This window comes from Siphateles boraxobius, unplaced genomic scaffold, assembly GCF_051911475.1.
Source record: "Siphateles boraxobius isolate OS27281-9 unplaced genomic scaffold, OSU_SipBor_1 12, whole genome shotgun sequence".
NCBI classification, from domain to species: domain Eukaryota; kingdom Metazoa; phylum Chordata; class Actinopteri; order Cypriniformes; family Leuciscidae; genus Siphateles; species Siphateles boraxobius.
In genome coordinates this window covers 5,436,086-5,463,291 of record NW_027508722.1, presented here as the reverse complement: position 1 = coordinate 5,463,291, position 27,206 = coordinate 5,436,086, and the positions used below count along the sequence as shown (strand labels likewise).

At 40.4% G+C, this 27,206-nt stretch overlaps 7 non-coding genes across 7 annotated transcripts; all 7 read left to right on the top strand.

The window, feature by feature from the left end:
• Window positions 1-8,053: 8,053 nt before the first annotated feature.
• On the top strand, window positions 8,054-8,135 carry trnal-uag (transfer RNA leucine (anticodon UAG)). Its single transcript has one exon. It is a non-coding gene; the product is annotated as a tRNA-Leu (tRNA).
• A 645-nt stretch (window positions 8,136-8,780) lies between these two features.
• On the top strand, window positions 8,781-8,862 carry trnal-aag (transfer RNA leucine (anticodon AAG)). Its single transcript has one exon. It is a non-coding gene; the product is annotated as a tRNA-Leu (tRNA).
• Window positions 8,863-16,512: 7,650 nt separating this feature from the next.
• trnal-uag (transfer RNA leucine (anticodon UAG)) lies at window positions 16,513-16,594 on the top strand. The gene has a single exon. It is a non-coding gene; the product is annotated as a tRNA-Leu (tRNA).
• A 645-nt stretch (window positions 16,595-17,239) lies between these two features.
• On the top strand, window positions 17,240-17,321 carry trnal-aag (transfer RNA leucine (anticodon AAG)). Its single transcript has one exon. It is a non-coding gene; the product is annotated as a tRNA-Leu (tRNA).
• Window positions 17,322-25,619: 8,298 nt separating this feature from the next.
• On the top strand, window positions 25,620-25,701 carry trnal-aag (transfer RNA leucine (anticodon AAG)). The gene has a single exon. It is a non-coding gene; the product is annotated as a tRNA-Leu (tRNA).
• A 280-nt stretch (window positions 25,702-25,981) lies between these two features.
• Window positions 25,982-26,070, top strand: trnal-uag (transfer RNA leucine (anticodon UAG)). Its single transcript is given in 2 exon segments — window positions 25,982-26,019; window positions 26,027-26,070. It is a non-coding gene; the product is annotated as a tRNA-Leu (tRNA).
• A 494-nt stretch (window positions 26,071-26,564) lies between these two features.
• On the top strand, window positions 26,565-26,646 carry trnal-aag (transfer RNA leucine (anticodon AAG)). Its single transcript has one exon. It is a non-coding gene; the product is annotated as a tRNA-Leu (tRNA).
• Window positions 26,647-27,206: the final 560 nt, after the last annotated feature.

The window sequence follows — 27,206 nt, the reverse complement described above, 5'->3', positions numbered from 1 at the left end:
CAGGATCTTGTGTCTGTAAAATCATGCATTGAAATATAATAGATTTTGTATATATAACAAGAGAAACAGTCAAACATACCTGTCCAATAATTGTAACTCATCCTGGATGGAATTATACAATGCTGTTCAAAAGTCTGTGGTCAATAAGTGTATTTTATGTTTTTGAAAGAAGATTAAAATACAGTCAAAAACAGTTATACTGGGAAATAATATTGCTGCTTATTTTAATGGTTTTTCAAATGTATTTATTAATGTGTCATTGCTGAAAAAAAGTCTCAATTTACTGACCACACCAACATTTGAACAGTACTGTATATAAAATATATTTAATTCAAAGAGTATATAGTACTGTTACTACTTCATTATGGTAAGATTTCATGGAATACAAGATATGTGTGCACAGGAAAGTGCACAGGAGTGGAATGTGTATTCATGGAATGCAATGTGGATTATGCCAGTACTTACAGAGACAGTGGTGCTTGGTGTAGGGGCACTGGACACTGCTGCACTGGGTTGGTCAACAACCTGAGATGGTCTCCTAGCCACACTCAGATTTGGCTTTGCAATAGCAATGTGGGACCCACCAAATCTTGGCTTGGTAAACTAAAATAGGGCAAAACAATTTCAAGTAAATGACAAAATAAGCTGTAACAGCACAGTGGCAAAAAATATAGTTACATTTTTGTTAAATGAGAAAATATCATTTGTTTCAATATTTCATATAACTAAATGAACTGCTTTCTTACTGTACATTTCTTGTTATTTTTTTTCATGTATTACCACCCTCTGCTACTTATATAGATTGAAGTAAGCACAGTTAGAATAGAAAAATGAGTGGTAAGGCATTGCTAGAATATGAGTACTATTGTAATTCAACAGGTACCTTTTAAAAATTACATTGATTCAAAACTAGTTTGCACATAGCTTGCAAGATAAAGTGTTTATTAACAGTAATTAAGGTTATACTTAAAGTAGATGCATGATGACTGAATTAATAATACATGTATTAATAAAAATGTTATTACCATTGACAAACTTGGTATTATCCTAGATGTCACAGATGCAGTAGGCCGTGGCTGGGGCAAATTCAATTATTTTAGACCAATAAAATTTGAAATTACTTACAGAGACAACATGCAATGAAATATAATATATGTTGCATATATAACAAGAGAAAGAAACAGTCATAACTGTCCAATAATTTTAACTAATCCTAGATGGAATACAATACTGTTTAAAGGTCTATGTTCAGTAAGATTATTTTTGTTTTTGAAATATGATTAAAATACAGTCAAAAACAGTAATAGTGGGAAATAATATTGCAATTTAGGATCGCCGCTTATTTGAATCTGTTTTCAAATGTATTTACAGCGCTTATCCTTACCTTACAGTTTTTCTCAGTCGCTTTGGTGCGTTTTTCAGATCATCCCTAACATGTGCAAAATAATAAGTGCATTTCTCAGAACAATTTGTACAAACTGCAATATATTATAGATATGTTTCTAAAGCTAGTCCGTCACTAAAAATCCTTAGTACATCTCTCAAAAGTAAATATTCATGCCAATGATCATGTCAGTGTCATCAGAATGATAAGTCATTGAGTCATTGTTCACGAACAAGGTCGTCAAAATGTTTAGGCATGTTGTCAATTGTAACTGTGTACTTTGACAGTATTACCTGATGTAAACTTACAGTAGGCTTCAGTTTGGATGACAGTTACTGTATTGAAATGTTGAATATAATGTATAATACTGCAATGGAGGAATATTTGTGGATCCTGATAATGCCAAATGTCTAATGTTACCAGTAAAAGTGTCCAACATTATTTTAAATATATCTAGTCAGTTCAAGCATATTCATCTAAAATAATTCTGTATTTTCAGCTTCAGAATCATGAATATTGTTATTCTGGTGTCTCTATTGTCCTGTATTTCCAGCACTATTCATTTACACACACACAATGTGATACCAAAATTAGCATTTTAATCAACAGTTCATTTTTTGTTAATTTTTTTATCAAATGTCTTGGAGTATCGCAATACTGTAATATCGTATTGTGAGTTCAGTATCGTGATATGTATCGAATTGTGACATGAGGGAATCGTTACACCCCTAGCTTTTACTAGTGCTACTTTATGAAAGAAAAAAACTAAATAATTTACAGTAAGAAAAAGACAAGGGGCACAAAGAAAAAAAAACTAAATTAGAAAGAAACACAGGAAACACCCCTAAGTTGTGGTCTGTCTATATGCTTGCTAATTGATTACTGTATTCATGAGATGCACCTTTGAGCAATTTAGACAACTGGTTGATTGTTGGTTGAACTAAGACTTTACATTCCTTCATGAGTGAGAGTCAATTTCACCTGCACGATTCATCAATTCACGTTTTTTTTACAAAAGGTCTAATAGAATTGTGTAAAACTTTGCTTGACAGTTATGACAAATAGTTCAACAATTTTGCATGTAATGGCTTATGCAAGGAACTAATGCTTAGATGTTTTTAGGGGTAAGATTATGCAACAGACAACCATATACTATGTTTTGATCAACATGACATGAGCAATTGAAAATGTGGAAAAAAGCTGACACTTGTACATTATCAATTGCAATATGTACAAAAGCAATTGCAATTTGTTCAAAGGAATAAGAAATTGCTTTAATGATGTGCACAAGTGACTAGATGATTTGGAATGTGTACAAGTAGTATCAAGAATTGCACTTTTGATCTAAGAAATGCACCAAAGCGACTGAGAAAAACTGTAAATACTTTTTCTAAACTCTTAACACAGACTCACACCTACAAAACACAATTGGCCAAATGGATAGTTTTCTTCTCAAAAACACATTTTGTTAAATATATACTAACTCTTCATTTCAAAATAGAACACATCTTTCTCTGCACACACTAACTTTACCAGAACACTGGAAATCTGACTCAGAATGAAATTATTCTGTCAAAGAATAACACTTGTTTTCACTTCACAAGGTACATGCAGTCAATCAGAGTACACCAGGTTTCAAAATACTGGCTATTGTTGACATTACAAAAACTTCATAGACTTTTGTGTTTCAGTTTTACAGGTATTTGCATGCAAAACATGCAATCCACCGTTTTTACACTAAATGTCTTGGTTGGGAACTGTATGTCCACATGTACTGTAATGTTCACATTCAAAAGCATTCCAGTAAAAAGCAAATCATTTTTTTTCCTTTACTGTTTACCAGCCTCTCTAAGTGAAAGACCGTGGTTGATTACATGGTCAATGATAGTGGCAATTTCATCACTGACTACTGTTCTTGCAGCCCTTGGAATGCCACCACCATTCATTCTTACACCTCTACCTTGCCCTCTCCTTGGGCCTGCTCTTCTCCCTGGCCCTGCACCTCTCACTGCATCTCTCACTGCACCTCTCACTGCATCTCTCACTGCACCTCTCACTGCACCTCTCACTGCACCTCTCACTGGGCCTGCATCTCTCACTGCATCTCTCACTGCACCTCTCACTGCACCTCTCACTGGGCCTGCATCTCTCACTGCACCTGCACCTCTCACTGCATCTCTCACTGCATCTCTCACTGGGCCTGCTCTTCTCCCTGGGCCCCTTGCTCTTACTCTTCCTCGTCCAGACATTACAGTGTTTGTCTTTTTCTGTTTCCAAAAACATCACTCCTCAAAGTCCTCTTTTACTGTATAAGTGTCAATGTAATAGAAAAAAATAACCTCTGCCACTGAGTCAAAGCCAGATTGGAATCAGCTATGGTTGGCCCAATTTACCCAACATAAATCAGCTGTGTGTCAATTATTCAATTGTTTGTTTACTGTATTATCAGCTGAGATATATTGTTTTTGAGCTGATATCATTGCAGAAGCAGAGGCTGTGTCAATTATTCAATTGTTTGTTTACTGTATTATCAGCTGATATATATTGTTTTTGAACTGATATCATTGCAGAAGCAGAGGTTTTTATACTGTATCTAAGGTTTGGAATATTGTTTTTGCTATTGTGGGATGGTGTGTGTTAACATTTGTAAATATTACAAAAACAATCCATAATTTTGTTGGGAGGTATAGCTTGTCTGTTAAGAAAATGTAAGCATTGTGGAAATGTGTTCACTGACTGCATTTTGTGTGAAAACGACATGAAATGTGTGAATGGTATGGCCACAAAAGACCGATGCTGTGTTAATTGTGTTTAGAGTTTTGAAAATGTGACAACTGGTTGGACAAACGCTTGTTAGCGACTGAAAAAAACCAATGCATCATTGCTTCATTAAAGTATCAATTTCTTTATAAACAAAAACTGACCCCACCAACTTTTGAACAGTAGTGTAATCTATTTCATTCAAACATTATATAGTACTGTATAGTATTGCTCTTAATTCATTATGATAAGATTTCCTGCATACAAAATACGTTTCTAAAAAGTGCACAGATGTGGAATGTGTCTTAGAATGCTATGTGGATTATGCCAGTACTTACAGAGACAGTGGTGCTTGGTGTAGGGGCACTGGACACTGCTGCGCTGGGTTGGTCAACAACCTGAGGTGGTCTCCTAGCCACACTGAGATTTGGCTTTGCAGCACCAATGTGGGACCCACCAAATCTTGGCTTGGTAAACTAAAAAAGGCCAAAACAATTTCAATGAAAAGACAAATTGAACAGCACATTGGCAAAAAATATAATAAAATTTAAAATGAGAAAATATCTATTGATCCTAGAATTCATTATATAACTAAAGGACCTGCTTTATTTCTTTAACTTGTTTTTTTTTGTCTGTGTATTACCACAGTCTACTACTTATACAGATTGAAATAAGCACAGTTAGAATAGAAAAATGTGTGGGAAGGTATTGCTAGAATGTGAGTATATAGTAATTTAACAAGTAACTTTTAAAAATGACTTAAAATCAAAACTAGTTTGCACATAGTTTGTAAGAGAAAGCGTTTATTAACAGTAATGAAGGTTACACTTGAAATGGCTGCAAAGCAGATGTGTATAATTAATTCTGCATAAGTGGAATGTTACCTGAGAAATACAGAATGAAAGACCTAGCTTCAATAGCCAGTTGAAAAAGATCAAGAGAGATGCCTTGAAGGACGTGAGTGTCCTTTAACCCATAATGGCAAAGGCCAATTAGAGAGAAAGAGGAGAATACAAGAGCAGAGCCCAGAGAAGAAAGAGAGATCACATAGGTTACATTGTTCTTTCACCATTTTGCTTGATCTAAACCCACCTGAGACAGTGAAACTGACCAATAAGCAGACTACAGCCAGTACAAGGTGTGACAGCTGGCAGGTAGGTGTAAAAACGTACCAGCCATTTCCACTGAACTTAAACCTTTATACTAAACGTATATTAAAATTGAAATTATTTTAAAAAAAAAAGTATTACCTTTGACAAACTTGGTATTGTTTTAGAAGTAGGCTGGGGTGGGAGCTGATGCTGACTCTGCGCCATGACCTCCTGTGCTGGTCCAGTAGCGGCAGACTGTTGTTCAACAACCCTTGGTGCTTGTCCACTGCTGTGGCCTGCTTAAGACAACCACAAAAATACATATGCTACAATAATTGTTGAACGAGAATAATTTTTTCAGTAAATTATAAAAAAATAAATAAATACAAGTTACATCTTTACATTGTTACCTTTTGAGTGTGAAAACCACAAACACAATTTGGGACCGCTCCGAGCAAGGTTGTCTGGCCGCGAGACTGGATCGGACATCTTTCAATCTGTAAATATTATCACACATATAATATAGAATACATGCATTTCTAACTGTGGCAAATTAATTTATTGTAATTTTCCAGGAAGTGTGTCATTTATTTTTATTCATGTTTTTTGAAGGGGAGATACAAACTGTAAAATTAGAGATAAAGACTGAGTAAAGCTTGTATCCTCCTTTAAAAGAACAAGAGAGGAACATTTCACACCTTCAAAACATCCCTTCACTCAACATCCCCACCCTCACTGCCTCAAATCTCTGAATCTCCCAGTGCAAAAAAATTTTTTTGTATACATAAATAAACATAAATCTCAAATACCTGCAACATTATCTACATACATATCTATAAATAATGATGACATTGAATTAAATGATTAGGATTAGAATTATTACATCATGCAAAGGTGACAAAAGCAAACTCACCCATTGATACTCGTCATGCCACTTCTTCTGTCGAGGAGCTGGCCTGTTACCCTCATTTGATGGCCAAACTCCTGTGCTGGCAAACTTTTTTAGCCTTGCAATCCAGTCAGTATCTGACATGGCTTTAGGGGATTTTTTGCCAGACATTTTTTTGTTGGGGGGCTAACGGTTAGGTTATATCGAACAAAACTACTATTAATAAAAATGATTTCTTAAAAAAAGCACACACGATATTTACAATTATAATATATATACAAATATATATACAAATATAAAATGACATTGTCCGAAAATACCGTTAAAGTGACCGGAAAATATGTTTCGCAGTCCTCCGTTAAAATGATGCTACCTGACCTCCGTGACAGTGATGCTCGACGTTTGAACTTTTTGACCTCTGACACGCCCCACATTACTTCGTACACCTTCGGCTCAGTTCGGCAACTTGATTGACACTTGGCTAGCTTCCTGACTCCTCCTCCTAGCGGTGTTAAGCGTAAACGTGCAATCAACATTTCCTTGTACTCTGATTGGTCACATGTCGAAAATGTTAAGGAAAAAGTCAAGAATGGCCCCCTCTGATTGGCTGCAAATGTTATAATGTCAAGAATGGCGCTCTCTAATTGGCTGCAAATGTTATAGCGCGTTGACGTGATTGGCTGCGGCGTTCAACATTGTTCAACATTATTCCCATATTGACGGACTATCCTTCGGCAGCTGGCGTTCAGGCTCCAGTCTCTTCGGGGGCGTGGGTTCAAATCCCACCGCTGCCAAGTCTATGTTTTAGAAGGCATTTGTGAAAAGACTGGAGAAGTGACACTGCTTGCTCCAGTCTCTTCAAAACTCAGCCTTTTTCGCTTTCCTTGGCCGAACTCGGCGGGCTTCAGAGCCTGACGATAAAGGTCCACACCCAACAATTTCCCTATTTCTGAAATTTAATGGCCAGAAAATGGCCCACTAGAGTAGCCAAGCCGGGGTAGCTTGGCCGAGGGGTCTAAGGCACTGGATTTAGGCTCTAGTCTCTTCAGGGGCGAGGGTTCGAATCCCACCGCTGCCAGCAGAGGTTTTAATGAGGGCCAGACACCTAGAGTGTGCTCTGAAAAGGTGCAAAAGCAGCTGAAAATATGCACCCTCTTGAATCAGAGACAACAATAACTTGCAATTAATATAATGACACTTCCAAAATGAATTTAAATATAATAATAATGTATAGCACACAGGGGTGCCCAATCCTGCTCTGTGCAGGACAGTCGATCGGCAGGACTGGGCACCCCTGGTCTTTAATAATGGAGTTTGCAAATTTTACTCATTGAGAGTTTTTGGTGAACTGACAGCTAACTCTTGATTTTGAGTTGAACTGCGACACATCTGGCTGCCATTTTGGAGTATGGCCCAAAGGCTTTGATCAGGTAATTCAGTTGTGTTTGATTAGAGATGGAATTGCAATCTGCAGGGAGGGGGGCCTCCAAGAGTGTAACTGCGTCCCCCCTCTACTTAGTAGGCATTTCCACCTGTCGAGGAGCTCCTACAAGGCATGAAAAATTTCAACTGATTTAACTATGGAGAAGTGAGACACTAAAAGAAAAATTTGGCGAAAATGGCCCACGGAAAGCATTCTCACAGGGTACCATGGTCGGGCGGTCTAACGCGTGGGATTAAGGCTCCAGTCTCTTCGGGGGCGTGGGTTCAAATCCCACCGCTGCCAAGTCTACGTTTTAGAAGGCACTTGTGAAAAGACTGGAGAAGTGACACTGCTTGCTCCCAGTCTCTTCAAAACTCAGCCTTTTTTGCTTTCCTTGGCCGAACTCGGCGGGCTTCAGAGCCTGACGATGAAGGTCCACACCCAACAATTTCCCTATTTCTGAAATTTAATGGCCAGAAAATGGCCCACTAGAGTAGCAAAGCCGGGGTAGCGTGGCCGAGGGGTCTAAGGCGCTGGATTTAGGCTCCAGTCTCTTCGGGGGCGTGGGTTCGAATCCCACCGCTGCCAGCAGAGGTTTTAATGAGGGCAAGACACCTAGAGTGTGCTCTGAAAAGGTGCAAAAGCAGCTGAAAATATGCACCCTCTTGAATCAGAGACAACAATAACTTGCAATTATTATAATGACACTTCCAAATTGAATTTAAATAAATAAATTTAACTATGGAGAAGTGAGGCACTAAAATAAAAAAATGGTGTAAATGGCCCACGGAAGGCATTCTTCCAATGACACTTCCAAAATGAATTTAAATATAATAATAATGTATAGCACACAGGGGTGCCCAATCCTGCTCTGTGCAGGACAGTCGATCGGCAGGACTGGGCACCCCTGGTCTTTATTAATGGAGTTTGCAAATTTTACTCATTGAGAGTTTTTGGTGAACTGACAGCTACCTCTTGATTTTGAGTTGATCTGCGACACATCTGGCTGCCATTTTGGAGTATGGCCCAAAGGCTTTGATCAGGTGATTCAGTTGTGTTTGATTAGAGATGGAATTGCAATCTGCAGGGAGGGGGGCCTCCAAGAGTGTAACTGCGACCCCCCTCTACTTAGTAGGCATTTCCACCTGTCGAGGAGGTCCTTCAAGGCATGAAGAATTTTAACTGATTTAAGAAAAAATTGGTGAAAATGGCCCACGGAAGGCATTCTCACAAGGTAGCGTGGCCGAGCGGTCTAAGGCGCTGGATTAAGGCTCCAGTCTCTTCGGGGGCGTGGGTTCAAATCCCACCGCTGCCAAGTCTGCATATTAGAGGGCAATTGTGAAAAGACTGGAGATGTGACACTGCTTGCTCCCAGTCTCTTCAAAACTCAGCCGTTTTGCTTTCCTTGGCCGAACTCGGCGGGCTTCAGAGCCAAGCTGGGGAACAATAGTCCAACAAAGGTGGGGAAGAAGGGAAGAAAAGAGGGAAGGAAGAAGAAGAGAAAGAAAAAACGAAGAAAAGAAAGGCTGAAATTTGATGTTCAAAGATATGCCTTCATTAGCATAGATCTTATGATACATTTTCCGGTTTCTTCGTGTCTGAAAATCACGCATTTATATCACACTGTTTTCTATTGCAGGTGTGCACCAAGACCGGGGTTCGAATCCAGCTAAAGACAACTTTTTGTAATATTTATTATTTGAATAAATAATCATTATTTTTAAATGCATACTGTTCCCGTTTTTTTAATTTAATTTAATTTTTTTTTTGTTTTTTTTTTTATATTCTATCATGAAAAATAATGTTATTTGCATTATTATGCAATGAACAAAGATGCAAATCATTAATTAGTAACTTATATGCTGTAAAATGTTTCACAAGAATAACAAAATGTACAAATTATATTTTTATATACAAATGTTATATTGTTGCAGTGTACTGATAAAATATTGTTATAATAAAGTAAAAGTAAATAAGCTAAATTTTTTAATGCATACTGTTCCAGTGTTTATAAAATATACATATGTAATTTGTTTGTTGTTTTTTGAAATTCTTTCATTAAAAAAAATGTTATTTGCATTATTATGCAACGAACAAAGATGCAACCCATTAAATAGTAACTAATATGAAGAATGTCTGTCACAAGAATAACAAAATGGACAAATTATCTTTTTAAATACAAATGTTATATTGGTGCAGTGTACTGATGAAATATTGTGTTATATGAAAGTAAAAGTAAATAAGCAAATTCTTTTTGAATGCATACTGTTCCAGTGTTAATAAAATATACATATGTAATTTGTTTGTTGTGTTTCTTTGATATTCTTTCATAAAAATATATAATTGCCAATGGAACAGTGTTATTATTTAGTAGTTGTTGTATTATTATTGATCTGATTAAGTATTTTTTTAGGTTACATTCAAACAAGACACTTGCAAATCTGTTATTTGTAATGAACAAAGATGCAACCCATTAAATAGTAACTAATATGCTGAAAATGTCAATCACAAGAATAACAAAATGTATACATTATATTTTTTATATACAAATGTTATATTGTTGCAGTGTTCTGATGAACTAGTGTTATATGAAAGTCAAAGTCAAAAAGAAATCACTTGCCAATTTGTTTTTATTTTCCAATCATACCAACAGAACAGTAATGAATATTAAAATGTTAAATACTGGTAACATGTTTTAAAAATAAATAAATAAAATGAAAAGTTAAATAGGTTTTCAAAAACAAGAAATAAAAAGTTAAAATGTTAAATAACGTTAAAAAAACAATTAAATAATATTCATCACAAGTATTAACTATTTAAACAACTGTTCACACTATATACATGATGATATATACATGAAAATATATACATTATTTGGAAATGGTTCTCCGCATTTCCTCGAACCACACCTCTTTTGAAACAGTTTCAGTCTGTGGGCAGTACACCCTGCCCCTGTACTGGCTATGTCCTTTTGCACTTGTTTTAAATTGGCCACATTTTTTGCAAGTGTTGGCCTCTACGGTTCTCCTGTAGGGTCTCTTGGGCATGGCGTCTGGATTGGCAGCTGGTGAAGCGGGTAAGCGGGTTCCCTGTACAGCTGTTGGCTGTAACAGTGGCTGCATCATTTGCATCCCCTGGGCCATTGGGATGCCCTGGATCATTTGCACTCCCTGGAACATTGGCACACCCTGGAATATTGGCACAGCCTGGAACATTGGCACACCCTGGAAACCTGGTGCTGATGGTATAAGTATATTTGGTACCATCTGCAGTGATGCTCCAGATGCAGATGGTGTCAGCAACGTCTGACTCTGCGCTGGTGCCTTGGGTCTGAGAGGGGGTCGCCCAACAGAAGTCTGCCCTCTGCTTTGCCTGACCAGCTGTGCTCTCTGGTAGCTTGTACTGGTGCTGCTCCCCTGGTTGTTCTGGCTCAGTCCGTAGACGTTTGGCTACCTGGAGAGGCTCATGAGCTTCAGGGAGGGGCTGAGGCAACTGAATGTCCTGAAGCAGCACAGACAGCTCCTGCTTTTTCTGTCTTTTGTTATACCACTGAATCAGGGTGTTCTGGTTAACCTCCACCAGCTGCATGGATGTTCCTCCCATCACCAAGCTGTTGCCCAGTACAAGCTGCCTTATCCTGCGATAGTCTTGCAGGATCAGAGACCATCTTGACAGGGCTCCCTTGCCTTTTCTTTTGGGGCTTGGGTGGACAGTGCAAAGTCTGATGAAGATGGTCTCCACCAGACGGCAATAGTCAGGCCACTGAGCAGGTGCGCTGCTTGCACCCAGCACACATCTGGTGGTGCTCTCTACACCAGGGTGAGTTGGCTTCTTCGGGACCTTGAAGCGTCCACTCAGCAGTCTCTTTCGGCATCGACTGTCATACACCACCTGTTCCTTGTCCCGGTCATCCAGGTTCTGCCAAAGAGCAATTATGGTGTTGGCTTCCTGGTTGGTCAGGCTGAGGGCTGTGTGGTCCCGGAGATCCACCAGATATTCTGTCAGCTGGACCACATGTTGATAACCCGGGATATTTTGGTAGTCAACAGCCTATTAAAAAACACAAACATGCAATACAATTATTACATCACATCTGTCTAATGCATAATTCCATAACTGATTGTGTTATTTTCCTGTTTATCACCGTAAAGCACTGTATAGTACAAAGCAGAGAGCGCCATTCTTGACATTTTACAAAGCACCAAATAAATAAAGATGACTTGACTTGATGTGTATTTGCAGCTTACAAATTAATTTAGGCTGTACTTTTAAATGTAAAATATGTGGAAAGTCTGGATTTAAAGCACTGGATGTTAATTCATCATAATTATTCTAGTTAATTTGAAAGACATACAAAGGAGTAGTATTTACCGTCTCTTCTTCATCAGCCTCCAGATCTGCTATTGTGTGATCCTCGCTGATGTCACAGAAGCCCTCATCTTCATCTCGCTCCTCCACACTGAGGTCCTCAATGAGCTCTGCTGTCTGCTCAGAGTCAGGATTCATGTCCTGCAGTGCCTGACCAGTCTGCTGGAACAGATACTGCACTCCAATGAGCTCACCTGAAATAAAAACAATAAACAAACGGAAATTAAATAGAATCTTGTGTATCATATTTGATACATTAGGCTTTTGTAGTAGCTCATATAGTGTGAGAATATAGAGCTCATCGTCAAGGAGAAAAAAAAAAAACAGTATTATTTAGAGGCCCAACACGTTTAATTATGGGGGCAAAACATGAAATGAAATGCAATACAATGATGATTGAGAGAAAAGTCTGATGATCATTTTGATATTTACATGTAACATGATTTTCTAATCAAGTGAACCCAAGCTGCTTCAGTCTAGTAACTAGTCATTAAATATTACTAACAATATAAAAGTTATTCTTACAATTACTTTATAAAATCAGTAAAGGTTTCACAATGAAAAGAAACGTGAAGCACGAGCTGAAGGTGGACACTTTTACAATTATACTAAAAGACTATAATCAATCAGACGACAGAGGGCATGTTTCCTAAAAAGTTTTGATCATGTTGATCATTTAGAGTCCTTTAGAAACTTGCATATCAATTATGATACAATCGACTCTATAGGGTTAAATCTGACATATAGACGGAGGTTACACAGAAATTGCAAGTTGATAAAATAAAAAATATATAAAATAATTCTCACCGGTGTAACATGCAGGGGGACAAAACGTGGGGACCACTTTCCTGCCAAACAGCTTTTCATAATTGCCGTTTCCACAGTGAACAAATTCTCCTGTGTAGCTGCGCAAAGCTTATGGCTCCGATGACAGGGAAGCAGCCTCCCGGTCCTGGTTCCACCGGTGTAGACCCTCCAGCAGATAAATCTGAAAGTTCAGACTGTTTGCACTGGTCCCTGTAAATAGACACAACAGTGTTTAGGAGGTGTTAAAGGAACACACAAAAACACTTAATGCTCTTTCTTTACACATGCACAGTGTGTGTGACAAAGACAATACCTGGGATGAAACGGTTCAGGTGTAAATGAAAGGACTCGAGAGAAGTGGAGCCTCTGGCACATCTGTAGGTCTTCAGAAGCACGCCTCCCTTGTTTAGGCTCCCTGTCTCTGTATAGAGCACAACACCAGGGGGGTCTTGAATGCATTTCACATGCTTCTTCTGGACATTCCAGATGTGCTCCATCCTTTCTCGGTCCAGGAGAGGAACACCCAGGGAGTCTTTGCCCTTGCTGCTCAGGAGCTCTGTAAGCAGCCGCTCAAGGAGAAGGATGGTAGTCTCCTCTCCACAGGTCCTCCTCCGGCAATGGAGTGCCAGCTCATTCCTGGTAAGATGCTTGTTGACATCTTCATCTGTCAGCGCAGGCCAACCCTGGGATATCAACAGCTCTCTCTATGCTTTGCGAAGCATAGAAACATCAGCCGCATCCCACTCAAAAATGCACGCTGACAGCCGTGACATGAAGATGGGATACAGCTGATGGGCATCAGTTGTACACCCCATGGCAATCCTGCGCATAAAATGCCAGATGTCCAAGCGAATCATGAGATCAGGCCACCCTCTGAATCTGGTTTTCAGCTTGGTCTCACCCACATCAGTGCAGCAGCCACAGTCCACGTACAAAACAGCAGGTGGATCCACACTAGCCACTGGTACCTTTTCACCAGACCATCGACCATCATGTCCAGTCCTGCTCCTTCCTGTGCTGTCAGCACACTCATGAGCACCTGACCAAACTCATTGCCAACAGAGGTAAGCCAGAGTCCCGTTCCCCTTGCCGTCCCAGCCAGCTTCTTAGTGATCTGCAGTAGATGACAGGACGCATGCAATGCAATGAAACATCACACCATGTAGAATATGATACTCATGCTCTGATAATGATATAACAGTAAACACCATAAATTAACAAAAATCCCCTGCTAACCTTTTTAGTGGAATCCATCTTCAAGACTGAACCATACGTAGATGTTATCCTTGCATGGATTTCATCCAGCCTTGTCAGGATGTCTTGGCTGTACACGGTGAGCAGCCACTTGCAGCTTGGGACCACTGTAGGCTCTGGGGGTTCCTGGAATTGTATTTGCAACACCCCGGGTCGTTTGAGGAAGTCCACACATTGGGTGGTGTACCGGGCCATACGCTGGAGCCACTCCTCGCTGTGGTTCTCACGCAGCTGTTTGATGACCCGCGTGGGGCTGTTGCCTAGGCCACGCTCACGCAGGAGCCGAATGACTCTCATATCACAGGCATACCTTAGGAAAAGCAAAATCCACACATTCATATATTTTACATAATTGATTTGTAAAGTATTTGCAAACATGTATGTGATGATGGGCTATCAACTGGATGTGGAATTAAAGTATACTTACTTCCGCGTGAGGATGACCCGAAATTCAGAGCGATGGCGCAGATCCAGCTGTTGCAGGACAGTCTGACTCCAGGACACATGCAAGGCTTTACACTTGATACAGATGAGGGTTTCTGTGACCATGTTGTACATCCTATCGATGTCCAGAACCTGCCATGCCCTTTTGTGCAGACCGCCTCCAGTCAGCTGATGCTGCCCGCAGGCAGAATTGGGACAGAGAGCCTTGATCTTCCACAGCTTGTGCGGCATCCACAGCAACAGAGCATGACAAAAAAATCTGTCTGGAGCTGGAGCCTGGTTGTAAATAAGTGCTGGCTGTGGTGGGTAATACCAGAGCTGTAGGTTGTCTCGAAGCTCTGGTTTTCCCATGGGCCCCATTTTAAAAAGCCTGCTGGCAATCCACCTGTGATCCTCTGGTGGCAAAGTGTCCGACCACAAACGATGCAGTCGAACTGCAGATGCATCTTGCAGTAATGCCCCCGAAGGAGTAGTCTGTGAAGGAAAAAGACAAAACATTTAGTCTAGCAGGTCATTTATTTAATTACCGCTTTATCTATCCAAGACTACCCTCATATAAAATAGAAAATATTGGATGTCAAATACGTACTTAAGGTTTATAGAATAAAATGTATACATTTGTTCCAATAGTTTTCAGAATTGTGTCAGCTGCTAGCACTAATTTGTGTGACTCTACTGAGTTGTGACAGTTAATATGCAAATTCAATTATTTTAGACCAATAAAATTTGAAATTACTTACCGAGACAACATGCAATGAAATATAATATATGTTGCATATATAACAAGAGAAAAAAACAGTCATAACTGTCCAATAATTTTAACTAATCCTAGATGGAATTATACAATACTGTTTAAAGGTCTATGTTCAGTAAGATTCTTTTTGTTTTGAAATATGATTAAAATACAGTCAAAAACAGTAATAGTGGGAAATAATATTGCAATTTAGGATCGCCGCTTATTTGAATATGTTTTCAAAAGTATTTACAGTTTTTTTCAATCGCTAACAAGCGCTTACCCATACTTCAGATACTTTTTCCTAAACTCTTAACACAGACTCACACCAACAAAACACAATTGGCCAAATGGATAATTTTCTTTTCAAGAACACATTTTGTTACAGATTTTTATGATTGTTTACACATTAAAATAAAAATTTCCAAATGAAATTGGCCCACGGAAAGCATTCTCACAAGGTACCATGGTCGGGCGGTCTAACGCGTGGGATTAAGGCTCCAGTCTCTTCGGGGTGTGGGTTCAAATCCCACCGCTGCCAAGTCTACGTTTTAGAAGGCACTTGTGAAAAGACTGGAGAAGTGACACTGCTTGCTCCAGTCTCTTCAAAACTCAGCCTTTTTCGCTTTCCTTGGCCGAACTCGGCGGGCTTCAGAGCCTGACGATAAAGGTCCACACCCAACAATTTCCCTATTTCTGAAATTTAATGGCCAGTAAATGGCCAAAAGGCTTTGATCAGGTAATTCAGTTGTGTTTGATTAGAGATGGAATTGCAATCTGCAGGGAGGGGGGCCTCCAAGAGTGTAACTGCGTCCCCCCTCTACTTAGTAGGCCTTTCCACCTGTCGAGGAGCTCCTTCAAAGCATGAAGAATTTCAACTGATTTAACTATGGAGAAGTGAGACACTAAAATAAAAAATTGGCGAAAATGGCCCAAGGAAGGCATTCTCACAAGGTAGCGTGGCCAAGCTTTGATTAGGTAATTTGATTAGGCTTTGATTAGGTAATTCAGTTGTATTTGATTAGAGTTGGAATTGCAATCTGCAGGGAGGGGGGCCTCCAAGAGTCTAACTGCATCCCCCTTCTACTTTGGTCTAAGGCGCTGGATTAAGGCTCCAGTCTCTTCGGGGGCGTGGGTTCAAATCCCACCGCTGCCAAGTCTACGTTTTAGAAGGCACTTGTGAAAAGACTGGAGAAGTGACACTGCTTGCTCCCAGTCTCTTCAAAACTCAGCCTTTTTTGCTTTCCTTGGCCGAACTCGGCGGGCTTCAGAGCCTGACGATGAAGGTCCACACCCAACAATTTCCCTATTTCTGAAATTTAATGGCCAGAAAATGGCCCACTAGAGTAACCAAGCCGGGGTAGCGTGGCCGAGGGGTCCAAGGCGCTGGATTTAGGCTCCAGTCTCTTCGGGGGCGTGGGTTCGAATCCCACCGCTGCCAGCAGAGGTTTTAATGAGGGCAAGACACCTAGAGTGTGCTCTGAAAAGGTGCAAAAGCAGCTGAAAATATGCACCCTCTTGAATCAGAGACAACAATAACTTGCAATTATTATAATGACACTTCCAAATTGAATTTAAATAAATAAATTTAACTATGGAGAAGTGAGGCACTAAAATAAAAAATTGGTGAAAATGGCCCACGGAAGGCATTCTTCCAATGACACTTCCAAAATGAATTTAAATATAATAATAATGTATAGCACACAGGGGTGCCCAATCCTGCTCTGTGCAGGACAGTCGATCGGCAGGACTGGGCACCCCTGGTCTTTATTAATGGAGTTTGCAAATTTTACTCATTGAGAGTTTTTGGTGAACTGACAGCTACCTCTTGATTTTGAGTTGATCTGCGACACATCTGGCTGCCATTTTGGAGTATGGCCCAAAGGCTTTGATCAGGTGATTCAGTTGTGTTTGATTAGAGATGGAATTGCAATCTGCAGGGAGGGGGGCCTCCAAGAGTGTAACTGCGACCCCCCTCTACTTAGTAGGCATTTCCACCTGTCGAGGAGGTCCTTCAAGGCATGAAGAATTTTAACTGATTTAAGAAAAAATTGGTGAAAATGGCCCACGGAAGGCATTCTCACAAGGTAGCGTGGCCGAGCGGTCTAAGGCGCTGGATTAAGGCTCCAGTCTCTTCGGGGGCGTGGGTTCAAATCCCACCGCTGCCAAGTTTGCATATTAGAGGGCAATTGTGAAAAGACTGGAGATGTGACACTGCTTGCTCCCAGTCTCTTCAAAACTCAGCTGTTTTGCTTTCCTTGGCCGAACTCGGCGGGCTTCAGAGCCAAGCTGGGGAACAATAGTCCAACAAAGGTGGGGAAGAAGGGAAGAAAAGAGGGAAGGAAGAAGAAGAGAAAGAAAAAACGAAGAAAAGAAAGGCTGAAATTTGATGTTCAAAGATATGCCTTCATTAGCATAGATCTTATGATACATTTTCCGGTTTCTTCGTGTCTGAAAATCACGCATTTATATCACACTGTTTTCTATTGCAGGTGTGCACCAAGACCGGGGTTCGAATCCAGCTAAAGACAACTTTTTGTAATATTTATTATTTGAATAAATAATCATTATTTTTAAATGCATACTGTTCCCGTTTTAATAAAATATACATATTTAATTTTTTTTTATTTATTTTTTTATATTCTATCATGAAAAAAAATGTTATTTGCATTATTATGCAATGAACAAAGATGCAAATCATTAATTAGTAACTTATATGCTGTAAAATGTTTCACAAGAATAACAAAATGTACAAATTATATTTTTATATACAAATGTTATATTGTTGCAGTGTACTGATAAAATATTGTTATAATAAAGTAAAAGTAAATAAGCTAAATTTTTTAATGCATACTGTTCCAGTGTTTATAAAATATACATATGTAATTTGTTTGTTGTTTTTTGAAATTCTTTCATTAAAAAAAAATGTTATTTGCATTATTATGCAACGAACAAAGATGCAACCCATTAAATAGTAACTAATATGAAGAATGTCTGTCACAAGAATAACAAAATGGACAAATTATCTTTTTAAATACAAATGTTATATTGGTGCAGTGTACTGATGAAATATTGTGTTATATGAAAGTAAAAGTAAATAAGCAAATTCTTTTTGAATGCATACTGTTCCAGTGTTAATAAAATATACATATGTAATTTGTTTGTTGTGTTTCTTTGATATTCTTTCATAAAAATATATAATTGCCAATGGAACAGTGTTATTATTTAGTAGTTGTTGTATTATTATTGATCTGATTAAGTATTTTTTTAGGTTACATTCAAACAAGACACTTGCAAATCTGTTATTTGTAATGAACAAAGATGCAACCCATTAAATAGTAACTAATATGCTGAAAATGTCAATCACAAGAATAACAAAATGTATACATTATATTTTTTATATACAAATGTTATATTGTTGCAGTGTTCTGATGAACTAGTGTTATATGAAAGTCAAAGTCAAAAAGAAATCACTTGCCAATTTGTTTTTATTTTCCAATCATACCAACAGAACAGTAATGAATATTAAAATGTTAAATACTGGTAACATGTTTTAAAAATAAATAAATAAAATGAAAAGTTAAATAGGTTTTCAAAAACAAGAAATAAAAAGTTAAAATGTTAAATAACGTTAAAAAAACAATTAAATAATATTCATCACAAGTATTAACTATTTAAACAACTGTTCACACTATATACATGATATATATATATGATATATATACGGGGCGGCAGTGGCTAAGTGGTTCATGTAGATTGTCTACAAACTGAAAGGTTGGTGGTTCGATCCCCGGTTCCACCTGACCAAGTGTCGAGGTGTCCATGAGCAAGACACCTAACCCCGGCTGCTCCCGACGAGCTGGATGGCGCCTTGCATGGCTGACACCGCCGTCGGTGTGTGAATGAGTGCGTGAATGGGTGAATGTGAGGCAATATGTAAAGCGCTTTGGTGGCCATTGGGTCTGTTAAAGCGCTATATAAATGCAGTCCATTTACCATTTACCATGATGCTATATACATGAAAATATATACATTATTTGGAAATGGTTCTCCGCATTTCCTCGAACCACACCTCTTTTGAAACAGTTTCAGTCTGTGGGCAGCAGTACACCCTGCCCCTGTACTGGCTATGTCCTTTTGCACTTGTTTTAAATTGGCCACATTTTTTGCAAGTGTTGGCCTCTACGGTTCTCCTGTAGGGTCTCTTGGGCATGGCGTCTGGATTGGCAGCTGGTGAAGCGGGTAAGCGGGTTCCCTGTACAGCTGTTGGCTGTAACAGTGGCTGCATCATTTGCATCCCCTGGGCCATTGGGATGCCCTGGATCATTTGCACTCCCTGGAACATTGGCACACCCTGGAATATTGGCACAGCCTGGAACATTGGCACACCCTGGAAACCTGGTGCTGATGGTATAAGTATATTTGGTACCATCTGCAGTGATGCTCCAGATGCAGATGGTGTCAGCAACGTCTGACTCTGCGCTGGTGCCTTGGGTCTGAGAGGGGGTCGCCCAACAGAAGTCTGCCCTCTGCTTTGCCTGACCAGCTGTGCTCTCTGGTAGCTTGTACTGGTGCTGCTCCCCTGGTTGTTCTGGCTCAGTCCGTAGACGTTTGGCTACCTGGAGAGGCTCATGAGCTTCAGGGAGGGGCTGAGGCAACTGAATGTCCTGAAGCAGCACAGACAGCTCCTGCTTTTTCTGTCTTTTGTTATACCACTGAATCAGGGTGTTCTGGTTAACCTCCACCAGCTGCATGGATGTTCCTCCCATCACCAAGCTGTTGCCCAGTACAAGCTGCCTTATCCTGCGATAGTCTTGCAGGATCAGAGACCATCTTGACAGGGCTCCCTTGCCTTTTCTTTTGGGGCTTGGGTGGACAGTGCAAAGTCTGATGAAGATGGTCTCCACCAGACGGCAATAGTCAGGCCACTGAGCAGGTGCGCTGCTTGCACCCAGCACACATCTGGTGGTGCTCTCTACACCAGGGTGAGTTGGCTTCTTCGGGACCTTGAAGCGTCCACTCAGCAGTCTCTTTCGGCATCGACTGTCATACACCACCTGTTCCTTGTCCCGGTCATCCAGGTTCTGCCAAAGAGCAATTATGGTGTTGGCTTCCTGGTTGGTCAGGCTGAGGGCTGTGTGGTCCCGGAGATCCACCAGATATTCTGTCAGCTGGACCACATGTTGATAACCCGGGATATTTTGGTAGTCAACAGCCTATTAAAAAACACAAACATGCAATACAATTATTACATCACATCTGTCTAATGCATAATTCCATAACTGATTGTGTTATTTTCCTGTTTATCACCGTAAAGCACTGTATAGTACAAAGCAGAGAGCGCCATTCTTGACATTTTACAAAGCACCAAATAAATAAAGATGACTTGACTTGATGTGTATTTGCAGCTTACAAATTAATTTAGGCTGTACTTTTAAATGTAAAATATGTGGAAAGTCTGGATTTAAAGCACTGGATGTTAATTCATCATAATTATTCTAGTTAATTTGAAAGACATACAAAGGAGTAGTATTTACCGTCTCTTCTTCATCATCATCCCGACCAGCATCCTCTGGCTCTGAGGGGAGAGTTGAAACAGATGTTTCAGAGGGAACAGGTGTGACAGCAGTCCCTGAGGGTCCAGGTGATGAAGGAGACTGTGTGAGGACAAGTTTGGGGTCAGGGACCAGTGAAGGGGATGTGGAGCCCAGTACAGGTGTGGCACTGCTGGTGACCAGGGTAGAAGAACCCAGTGTCAGTGTGGAAGAGGGTGGTGACAGAACAGCCTCCAGATCTGCTATTGTGTGATCCTCGCTGATGTCACAGAAGCCCTCATCTTCATCTCGCTTCTCCACACTGAGGTCCTCAATGAGCTCTGCTGTCTGTTCAGAGTCAGGATTCATGTCCTGCAGTGCCTGACCAGTCTGCTGGAACAGATACTGCACTCCAATGAGCTCACCTGAAATAAAAACAATAAACAAACGGAAATTAAATAGAATCTTGTGTATCATATTTGATACATTAGGCTTTTGTAGTAGCTCATATAGTGTGAGAATATAGAGCTCATCGTCAAGGAGAAAAAAAAAAAAACAGTATTATTTAGAGGCCCAACACGTTTAATTATGGGGGCAAAACATGAAATGAAATGCAATACAATGATGATTGAGAGAAAAGTCTGATGATCATTTTGATATTTACATGTAACATGATTTTCTAATCAAGTGAACCCAAGCTGCTTCAGTCTAGTAACTAGTCATTAAATATTACTAACAATATAAAAGTTATTCTTACAATTACTTTATAAAATCAGTAAAGGTTTCACAATGAAAAGAAACGTGAAGCACGAGCTGAAGGTGGACACTTTTACAATTATACTAAAAGACTATAATCAATCAGACGACAGAGGGCATGTTTCCTAAAAAGTTTTGATCATGTTGATCATTTAGAGTCCTTTAGAAACTTGCATATCAATTATGATACAATCGACTCTATAGGGTTAAATCTGACATATAGACGGAGGTTACACAGAAATTGCAAGTTGATAAAATAAAAAATATATAAAATAATTCTCACCGGTGTAACATGCAGGGGGACAAAACGTGGGGACCACTTTCCTGCCAAACAGCTTTTCATAATTGCCGTTTACACAGTGAACAAGTTCTCCTGTGTAGCTGCGCAAAGCTTATGGCTCCGATGACAGGGAAGCAGCCTCCCGGTCCTGGTTCCACCGGTGTAGACCCTCCAGCAGATAAATCTGAAAGTTCAGACTGTTTGCACTGGTCCCTGTAAATAGACACAACAGTGTTTAGGAGGTGTTAAAGGAACACACAAAAACACTTAATGCTCTTTCTTTACACATGCACAGTGTGTGTGACAAAGACAATACCTGGGATGAAACGGTTCAGGTGTAAATGAAAGGACTCGAGAGAAGTGGAGCCTCTGGCACATCTGTAGGTCTTCAGAAGCACGCCTCCCTTGTTTAGGCTCCCTGTCTCTGTATAGAGCACAACACCAGGGGGGTCTTGAATGCATTTCACATGCTTCTTCTGGACATTCCAGATGTGCTCCATCCTTTCTCGGTCCAGGAGAGGAACACCCAGGGAGTCTTTGCCCTTGCTGCTCAGGAGCTCTGTAAGCAGCCGCTCAAGGAGAAGGATGGTAGTCTCCTCTCCACAGGTCCTCCTCCGGCAATGGAGTGCCAGCTCATTCCTGGTAAGATGCTTGTTGACATCTTCATCTGTCAGCGCAGGCCAACCCTGGGATATCAACAGCTCTCTCTATGCTTTGCGAAGCATAGAAACATCAGCCGCATCCCACTCAAAAATGCACGCTGACAGCCGTGACATGAAGATGGGATACAGCTGATGGGCATCAGTTGTACACCCCATGGCAATCCTGCGCATAAAATGCCAGATGTCCAAGCGAATCATGAGATCAGGCCACCCTCTGAATCTGGTTTTCAGCTTGGTCTCACCCACATCAGTGCAGCAGCCACAGTCCACGTACAAAACAGCAGGTGGATCCACACTAGCCACTGGTACCTTTTCACCAGACCATCGACCATCATGTCCAGTCCTGCTCCTTCCTGTGCTGTCAGCACACTCATGAGCACCTGACCAAACTCATTGCCAACAGAGGTAAGCCAGAGTCCCGTTCCCCTTGCCGTCCCAGCCAGCTTCTTAGTGATCTGCAGTAGATGACAGGACGCATGCAATGCAATGAAACATCACACCATGTAGAATATGATACTCATGCTCTGATAATGATATAACAGTAAACACCATAAATTAACAAAAATCCCCTGCTAACCTTTTTAGTGGAATCCATCTTCAAGACTGAACCATACGTAGATGTTATCCTTGCATGGATTTCATCCAGCCTTGTCAGGATGTCTTGGCTGTACACGGTGAGCAGCCACTTGCAGCTTGGGACCACTGTAGGCTCTGGGGGTTCTTGGAATTGTATTTGCAACACCCCGGGTCGTTTGAGGAAGTCCACACATTGGGTGGTGTACCGGGCCATACGCTGGAGCCACTCCTCGCTGTGGTTCTCACGCAGCTGTTTGATGACCCGCGTGGGACTGTTGCCTAGGCCACGCTCACGCAGGAGCCGAATGACTCTCATATCACAGGCATACCTTAGGAAAAACAAAATCCACACATTCATATATTTTACATAATTGATTTGTAAAGTATTTGCAAACATGTATGTGATGATGGGCTATCAACTGGATGTGGAATTAAAGTATACTTACTTCCGCGTGAGGATGACCCGAAATTCAGAGCGATGGCCCAGATCCAGCTGTTGCAGGAAAGTCTGACTCCAGGACACATGCAAGGCTTTACACTTGGTACAGATGAGGGTTTCTGTGACCATGTTGTACATCCTATCGATGTCCAGAACCTGCCATGCCCTTTTGTGCAGACCGCCTCCAGTCAGCTGATGCTGCCCGCAGGCAGAATTGGGACAGAGAGCCTTGATCTTCCACAGCTTGTGCGGCATCCACAGCAACAGAGCATGACAAAAAAATCTGTCTGGAGCTGGAGCCTGGTTGTAAATAAGTGCTGGCTGTGGTGGGTAATACCAGAGCTGTAGGTTGTCTCGAAGCTCTGGTTTTCCCATGGGCCCCATTTTAAAAAGCCTGCTGGCAATCCACCTGTGATCCTCTGGTGGCAAAGTGTCCGACCACAAACGATGCAGTCGAACTGCAGATGCATCTTGCAGTAATGCCCCCGAAGGAGTAGTCTGTGAAGGAAAAAGACAAAACATTTAGTCTAGCAGGTCATTTATTTAATTACCGCTTTATCTATCCAAGACTACCCTCATATAAAATAGACAATATTGGATGTCAAATACGTACTTAAGGTTTATAGAATAAAATGTATACATTTGTTCCAATAGTTTTCAGAATTGTGTCAGCTGCTAGCACTAATTTGTGTGACTCTACTGAGTTGTGACAGTTAATATGCAAATTCAATTATTTTAGACCAATAAAATTTGAAATTACTTACCGAGACAACATGCAATGAAATATAATATATGTTGCATATATAACAAGAGAAAGAAACAGTCATAACTGTCCAATAATTTTAACTAATCCTAGATGGAATTATACAATACTGTTTAAAGGTCTATGTTCAGTAAGATTCTTTTTGTTTTTGAAATATGATTAAAATACAGTCAAAAACAGTAATAGTGGGAAATAATATTGCAATTTAGGATCGCCGCTTATTTGAATATGTTTTCAAAAGTATTTACAGTTTTTTTCAATCGCTAACAAGCGCTTACCCATACTTCAGATACTTTTTCCTAAACTCTTAACACAGACTCACACCAACAAAACACAATTGGCCAAATGGATAATTTTCTTTTCAAGAACACATTTTGTTACAGATTTTTATGATTGTTTACACATTAAAATAAAAATTTCCACAAAATTTGCAAAATTCTACTCCAATGAGCAAAACCCCTCCACACATTGCACAACATTACACACAATGTCTGCTTTACCCTTTTAGCAAAACATTACACACAGTGATTTGTAAAACTCTACACACATTTTCACACCTTAGACACAGATAAGGATTGTGAGGTTACTTCCTTGTCATTACAAAGCCCCGGATTGCCATTGACCACACTAATGAATGAATTGGATATGCACATCCATCAGGCGTGGAAGCACACATGTGCTAATTTGAAAACACATCACTCAGGAGTGCTATAAAAGGCAGCAGGTGAGTTCACCTGTCTTCAACAAAAATGGAAGGAGCTAGAAGAAGAAGAAGAAGAAGAGTGAGAATAAGAGGGGGGGCTCAAAGAGGAGATGAAGGAGGTAGAGGAAGAGGAGAAGGAGGTAGATGAAGAGGAGAAGGAGGTAGAGGAAGAGGAGAAGGAGGTAGAGGAGGAGGAGAAGGAGGTAGAGGAAGAGGAGGTAGATGAAGAGGAGAAGGAGGTAGAGGTTTTCAAAATTGCGTGTAAACAATTGAAAAAAACTGTAAATATATACTAACTCTTCATTTCAAAATAGAACACATCTTTCTCTGCACACACTAACTTTACCAAAACACTGGAAATCTGACTCAGAATGAAATTATTCTGTCAAAGAATAACACTTGTTTACACTTCACAAGGTACATGCAGTCAATGAAAGTATTCCAGGTTTCAAAATACTGGCTATTGTATTACAAAAACTTCATAGACTTTTGTGTTTCAGTTTTACAGGTATTTGCATACAAAACATGCAATCCACCATTTTACACTAAATTTATTCGTTGGGAACTGTATGTCCACATGTACAGTATTCCAGTAAAAAGCAAATCAGTTTTTTTCCCTTTACTGTTTACCAGCCTCAGACCGCTCGGCCCTTATATTTAAGGCATGAAGAATTTCAACTGATTTAACTATGGAGAAGTGAGACGCTAAAAGAAAAAATTGGCGAAAATGGCCCACAGAAGGCATTCTCACAAGGTAGCGTGGCCGAGCGGTCTAAGGCGCAGGATTAAGGCTCCAGTCTCTTCGGTGGCGTGGGTTTGAATCCCACCGCTGCCAGCAGAGGTTTTAATGAGGGCCAGACACCTAAAGTGTGCTCTGAAAAGGTGCAAAAGCAGCTGAAAATATGCACCCTCTAAAATCAGAGACAACAATAACTTGCAAATATTATAATGACACTTCAAAAATGAAGTTTAAATATAATAATAATGTATAGCACACAGGGGTGTCCAATCCTGCTCTGTGCAGGACTGAGAGTTTTTGGTGAACTGACAGCTACCTCTTGATTTTGAGTTTAACTGCGACACATGTGGCTGCCATTTTGGAGTAGGCAAGCCGGGGTAGCGTTGCCGAGGGGTCTAAGGCGCTGGATTTAGGCCCCAGGCTCCAGTCTCTTCGGGGGCGTGGGTTCGAATCCCACCGCTGCCAGCAGAGGTTTTAATGGGGGCCAGACACCTAAAGTGTGCTCTGAAAAGGTGCAAAAGCAGCTGAAACTATGCACCCTCTTGAATCAGAGACAACAATAACTTGCAATTATTATAATGACACTTCCAAAATGAATTTAAATATAATAGTAATGTATAGCAGGACAGTCGATCGGCAGGACTGAAGAGTTTTTGGTGAACTGACTGCTACCTCTTGATTTTGAGTTTAACTGCGCAACATCTGGCTGCCATTTTGGAGTATGGCCCAAATGCTTTGATTAGGTAATTCAGTTGTGTTTGATTAGAGATGGAATTGCAATCTGCAGGGAGGGGGGCCTCCAAGAGAGTGTAACTGCACCCCCCCTCTACTTAATAGGCCTTTCCACCTGTCGAGGAGCTCCTTCAAAGCATGAAGAATTTCAACTGATTTAACTATGGAGAAGTGAGACACTAAAAGAAAAAATTGGCGAAAATGGCCCACAGAAGGCATTCTCACAAGGTAGCGTGGCCGAGCGCTCTAAGGCGCTGGATTAAGGCTCCAGTCTCTTCGGGGACGTGAGTTCAAATCCCACCGCTGCCAAATGTTCATTTTAGAAGGCAATTGTGAAAAGACTGGAGAAGTGACACTGCTTGCTCCCAGTCTCTTCAAAACTCAGCCTTTTTTGCTTTCCTTGGCCGAACTCGGCGGGCTTCAGAGCCTGACGATGAAGGTCAACACCCAAAAATTTCTCTATTTCTGAAATTTAATGGCCAGAGAATGGCCCACTAGAGTGGCCAAACAAGCGTGGCCGAGGAGTCTAAGGTGCTGGATTTAGGCTCCAGTCTCTTCGGGGACGTGGGTTCGAATCCCACTGCTGCCAGCAGAGGTTTTAATGAGGGCCAGACACCTAAAGTATGCTCTGAAAAGGTGCAAAAGCAGCTGAAAATATGCATCCTCTTGAATCAGAGACAACAATAACTTGCAACTATTATAATGACACTTCCAAAATGAATTTAAATATAATAATGTATAGCACACAGGGGTGCCCAAACCTGCTCTGTGCAGGACAGTCGATCGGCAGGACTGAGAGTTTTTGGTGAACTGACAGCTACTGTCGTGGCTAATTGCTGTTCTCTGGTCCTGATCAGTAGTTTTTCAGA